This window comes from Ovis canadensis, chromosome X (assembly GCF_042477335.2).
Source record: "Ovis canadensis isolate MfBH-ARS-UI-01 breed Bighorn chromosome X, ARS-UI_OviCan_v2, whole genome shotgun sequence".
NCBI classification, from domain to species: Eukaryota; Metazoa; Chordata; class Mammalia; order Artiodactyla; family Bovidae; genus Ovis; species Ovis canadensis.
Window position 1 is genome coordinate 72352051 of NC_091727.1, and position 6416 is coordinate 72358466.

The following is a 6416-nucleotide window of genomic DNA, read 5'->3' on the forward strand; positions in this document are numbered from 1 at the left end:
AGGTTACGTGGTCGGGTATTCCCATCTCTTTCAGAATCTTCCACAGTTTATTGTGATCCACACAGTCAAAGGCTTTGGCATAGTCAATAAAACAGAAATAGATGTTTTTTCTGGAACTCTCTTGCTTTTTCCATGATCCAGCAGATGTTGGCAATTTGATCTCTGGTTCCTCTGCCTTTTCTAAAACCAGCTTGAACATCAGGGAGACCATGGTTCACTTATTGCTGAAGCCTGGCTTGGAGAATTTTGAGCATTACTTCACTAGCATGTGAGATGAGTGCAATTGTGTGGTAGTTTGAGCATTCTTTGGCATTGCCTTTCTTTGGAGTTGGAATGAAAACTGACATTTTCCAGTCCTGTGGCCACTGCTGAGTTTTCCAAATTTGCTGCCATATTGAGTGCAGCACTTTCACAGCATCATCTTTCAGCATTTGAAACAGCTCCACGGGAATTCCATCACCTCCACTAGCTTTGTTCATAGTGATGCTTTCTAAGGCCCACTTGACTTCACATTCCAAGATGTCTGGCTCTAGATTAGTGATCACATCATCATGATTATCTGGGTAGTGAAGATCTTTTTTGTACAGTTCTTCCATGTATTCTTGCCACCACTTCTTAATATCTTCTGCTTCTGTTAGGTCCATACCATTCCTGTCCTTTATCAAGTCCATCTTTGCATGAAATATTCCTTTAGTATCTCTAATTTTCTTGAAGAGATCTCTAGTCTTTCCCATTCTGTTGTTTTCCTCTATTTCTTTGCATTCATCGCTGAAGAAGCCTTTCTTAACTCTGCATGGCTTCATATTTTCAGGGTTTCCAGGGAAGCCTGCTAATCTGCCATACCTTAGCCATACCTTAAAACTAATTGGGCAAGGTCTGTATTTCACTGGTATGATTATCTAGCTGCAATATTTTTTTCCCTCTCCAAGAATTACAGATGTTGTGCTATGATTTCATGCTCTAACTTTACTTAACAAGCTTAACAAGTTTCTCAAAAAGGTATTTCAGCCCTTAATACCAAACAAATACAAATTAGAAAGATGGTTTTACAAAACAGATTGGCCTGAGATATTCTATTGGCCACACAAGGAGAAACTTGTGCTATTATTCATACTCAATGCTGTACATATATACCAGATATGAATACTAATGTTACTCAGTTTACTAAACACATGGACAAGATGATTCAAGCTATGGATTCTCCTGAAGCCTCAGTCACCTAACTTTCGGAAACATTAACTAGCTCCCCATGGTGGAAAACTATCTTAATCATAATAATTTTAATTGTTCTGTTTTTACTGTTTGATCCCTGCATCTGCAAATGTGTAACTGGATCTGTTTCTAACCATCTAAAAGCTTTTAAGTTACAAATGGTTGCCCAGACTCCTACGAGTGCCACAGCCTCCTCCAACTATTACTTGGGACCCCTGAGTCAGAGGATTAGGAGAATATGTTGTCTCAACAATTTAGAGACGATGCCTCTCAGAGCAGGAAGTAGTTATGGAATGAAAATGATGCCCCTTTCCCTTGGCAACATAATTCTCCTAAAAGAAAAGGAGGGGCTGAGAGAGTCAATTCCTAGGTAGGTTGATAAGAAGTCTGGGTTCCACAAGGAGGAGGAGAAAGGAGTCTGGGGCTCTCAAGGAGGAGATAAGGGTCTGGAATTCTCAAGGAGGAGAAAAGGAAAAACTTTTTTTTTCTACATTCCTTAGTCTTAGTAAGGATTATATAACAACAATGTATCCTGCTTGAGGACAAGTTTTCTCCCTTTTGAGAACCTTCTGACTAATCCTGTTATCTTAAAATATATATTATGGGAGTGGGTCTGGTAAGATACTTACAACCTTGGGACATTCTTTTGATTTATTGTAATAACCAGTTTAAAAATGTATATAGCTCCCTTGCTTAGACAAGTGAGGGGGGCACTCTCTCTCCCCCTTCTGATGTATATGTCAGAAGCTTTCTCTATCCCTTTTCACTTTAATCAAACTCTGCTACACAAAAGTTCTTGAGTGATCAAGCCTGGTCCCTGGTCCTGAAGCTAAATCTTCAGAAATCATGAGTCCAACATCATTCATCTTAAGCTCTCAGCCTTACTGAATTAGTTGGTGTGTGTTCCTCCCTCTGCAATTTTTTTTTTAATCTGATCAGCAGCATTTTATTATAAAATCAACAGGGAATCATGACCTGGTGACTCATGCTGGAGTGTACAGTTGTTCTTAGCTTATCTAAAAAGGAAGAAGAGTTCATTAAAGTTCAAGTGTTGAGAATACACATCTGAAAACCTAGGGTTTTTTTTTATTATTTTACTTATTTATTTTAATTGGAGGCTAATTACTTTACCATATTATATTTGTTTTGCCATACATCAACATGAATCTGCCATGGGTGTACATTTGTTCCCTATCCTGAACCTCCTCCCACCTCCCTCCCCATACCATCCCTCTGGGTCATCCCAGTGCACCAGCCCCAAGCATCCTGTATCCTGCATCGAACCTGGACTGGCGATTCATTTCTTATATGATATTATACATGTTTCAATGACATTCTCCCAAATCATCCTACCCTCTCCCTCTCCCACCTCTGCAATTTTTTAAATGAGTTTGAGCTGGATTTGTGTTAACTTTCTTTAAAAGTTTGATAGAATTCAGCTGTGAAGTCATCAGGTCCTGGGGTTTTGTTTGTAGGAAGATTTTTTGTTACAGTTTTCATTGCATTGATTGTGATTGTTCTGTTCATATTTCCTATTTCTTCCTGGTTCAGTCTTGGAAGGTTATACTTTTCTAAATATTTTTTCATTTCTTCCAGGTTTTTCATTTTATTCTATATAGTTGCTCAAAGTAGTCTCTTATGATCCATTGTATTTCTGTGTTATTTGTTGTGACTTTTCATTTTTTATTTCTAACTTTATTGATTTAAATTTTCTCCCTTTTTCTCTTGATGACTCTGGCTAATGGTTTGTCAATATTATCTTTCAAAGGACCAGTTTTTAATTTATTGATCGTTGCTATTGTTTCCTTCATATTTTTTCATTTATTTTGGCTCTGATCTTTATGATTTCTTTCATTCTGATAACTCCAGGGTTTTTTTTTTTTTAATTGTTCTTCTTTTTTTTTTTTTTGCTTTAGTTGTAAGATTACATTTTATTATTTGATGTTTTTTCTTATTTCTTGAGGTAAACTTTTATTTTTATAAATTTCCACCTTATCACTGTTTTTGCTGCATGCCATAGATTTTGGCTTGTCATCTTTTCGTTTTCATTTCTTTCTAGATTTTTTTTTTATTTCCTAGTTGATTTCTTCTATGATCTCTTGATTATTTAGACATGTGCTGTTTAGCCTCCATGTGTTTTTACATTTTTTCCTGTAATTGATATCTAATCTTATAGTGTTGTGGTCAGAAAAAAAAAATGCTTGATACAATTTCAGTTTTCTTAAATTTACCAAGGCTTGATTTGTGACCCAAAAAGTGATCTATCCTGGAAAATGTTCCATGTGCACTTGAGAAAAAAATGCATTCTACTGTTTGGGATTGTAATGTCCTGTAGATATCAATTAGGTTCTCCTGTTACAAGCTATTATTTAAGATATGTTTCCTTATTAATTTTATGTTTGGATGATCTGTCATTTGGTTTGAGTAAGGTGTTAAGTCCTCCACTATTATTGTGTTACTGTCAATTAACTTTTTATATGGTTAGCATTTGTCTTATGTATTGTGTTCCCATGTTTGGTGCATATATATTTATAACTGTTATATCTTCTTCTTAGATTGATATCTTCATTATTATGTATTATCTTTCTTGGTCTCTTACAACAGTTTTTGATCTTAAAGTCTGTTTTATTTAATATGATTATTGCTACCCCAGCTTTCTTTTGATTTTCATTTCCATGGAATATCTTTTTCCAGCCCCTCACTTTCAGTCTGTATGTGTCCAGAGGTCTGAAGTAGGTCTCTTGTAAACAGCATATATACAGTTCTTGTTTTTCTATCCATTCAGCCAGTTTGTGTCTTTTGATTGGAACACTTAATTCATTTACATTTAAGGTAACTATTGTTATGCACAATCCTATTACCATTTACTTTTTTGTTTTGGGTTTGTTTTTGTAGGTCTTTTCTTTCCTTGTGTTCCCTGTCTAGGGAAGTTCCCTTACCATTGGTTTTAAAGCTGGTTAGATGGTTCTGAATTCTTCTAACTTTTGCTTATCTGTAAAGCTTTTGATGTCTCTGTTGAATCTGAATGAAATCCTTGCTGGATAGAGTAATCTTTGTTGTAGTTTTTTCCCTTTCATCACTTTTTAAAAAATATATATCCTGCCACTCCCCTCTGGCCTGAAGAGTTTCTGCTAAAAGATCAGCTGTTAACTTCTGGGGATACCTATATATGTTATATGGTGCTTTACCCTTGCCACCTTTAATAGCTTTTTTTCTTTTTGCTTAATTTTTGTTACTTTGATTAGTATGTGTCTTGGGGTGTTTCCCTTTGGGTTTATCCTGTATCAGACACTTTGGGCTCCTGAGACTTGGGTGGCTGTTTACTCTCTCATGTCAGGTAAGGTTTTTTACTATAATCTCCTCAAACATTTTCTCATACCCTAACTTTTCTAATCTTCTCTGAGACCCCCATAATTTGAATGTTGTGCTTAATGTTGTCCCAGAAGTCACTAGCCTGTCCTCATTTCTTTTAATTCTTATTTCTTTTCTTTTTTGTTTGTTTTGCTTCAATTATTTCCAACATTGTATTCTCCAGCTCACTTATAGACTCTTATTCCTTAGTTATTCTGCTATTGGTTCCCTGTAGTGTATTTTTTTAATGTGAGTTATTATGTTGTTCATTGATGATCGTCTGTTCTTTATCTCTTTTAGTTCTTTTTTAAGACTTTCTTGTGCCTTCTCAATTTGTGCCTCTGTTCTATTTATCTGTATTTCTACTATATTTCTGAGGTCTTGGATCATCTTTACTATCATTACTGTTAATTCTTTTTCAGTTAGATTGTCTATTTCCTCTTCATTTATTTGGTCTTGTGGGGTTTTAGCATATTCCTTCACTATGGCATATTTCTCTGCTCTTTCATTTTAATTTACTGTGTTGTGGGTCTCCTTTCCACAGGATTCCAGATTGTAGTTCTTACTTGTGGAGTCTGTTTCCAGTTGGTGGGGTTGGACCAGTGACTTATGATGGCTTCCTGATTTGGGAGGCTGGCACTTGTATTCTTGTGAGTGGAGTTGAATCTTGTCTCTCTGAAGGGCAGTACCACATCTAGTGGTATGTTTTGAGGTGTCTGTGGGTCTGTTATTGCTTTGGTCAGCCTGTCTGCTGGGCTTCCCTGATGACTCAGCAATAAAGAATCTGCCTGCAATGCAGGGCACCCAGGCTGGGTCAGGACCATCCCATGGCATGGCAACTGACTCCACTATTCTTTTCTGGAGAATCCCATGGTCAGAGGAGTCTGGCAGGCTCACAAAGAGTTGGACATGACTGAAGTGACTGAGCACACACACACTCAGCCTGTCTGCTAATGGGTAGGATCCAGTTCCTGTTTTGCTAGCTGTTTGACATGCATAATCTGTCACTGGAGCTTGTTGGCCTTTGGGAGGGACCATATCTTAGTTGTTGAGATGCAGACCTTTGGAAAATGTTAAACCAATTAATATTCTGTGGAGTTGGGAGTTCTCTAATGTTTCAGTCTCTTGAACTCGGTTCTACAACTTTAGATCTTCAGACCCACCTCCTGGGTAGTGCCCCAAGACTTCCTCTTCATTTTATTTTAACTTCATTATTGACCAAAATGGATTAAGATATATAATATGCCTCTAAGCTGATTTTTTTTATGACCCTTAAGTGGCTCCCCTACTATCTCTTTTCATTTCTGCCTACTGAAGCAGAAGACTCGGTGTTTAGAACAGGTCAGTACTTCTCAACATTGTTAAGGTTATAAAAAATGAGGAAAGTATGAGAAATTGTCATAGCCAAGAGGCACCAACGGAGACATAAAGACTGAATGTAACACTGTATCCCAGCTTATCACACTCCACTGTGGGGATGTGGAGCTTTTGTAGTTCAGAAAGTCTCCTTCACAACAGAAGCTGTCTTTTCATTTTGTTTATTGTTTTCTTTGTATGTAAAAGCTTTTAATTTTAATTAGGTCCCATTGGTTTATCATTGTGTTTATTTTTGTACTCTAAAAGGTAAATTTTAAAAGATCTCACAATGATTTATCTAGAAGGGTGTTCTGCCTAAGTTTTCCACTAAGATTTTCATAGTGTTTGGCCTTATATTTTTTTTTTTTTTTTTTTTTTTTTTTTTTTTTTTTATTTTTTTTTTTAGTTTTTTATTTTTTAAATTTTAAAATCTTTAATTCTTACATGCATTCCCATATCTTTAATCAATTTTCAATTTATTTTGTGCATTTTTTAAA

General features: G+C 36.1%; 1 pseudogene; it reads left to right on the forward strand.

Moving 5' to 3' along the window:
• Nucleotides 1-5169, forward strand: part of LOC138930748 (endogenous retrovirus group PABLB member 1 Env polyprotein-like) — a 57108-nt pseudogene extending 51939 nt beyond the window's left edge.
• Nucleotides 5170-6416: the final 1247 nt, after the last annotated feature.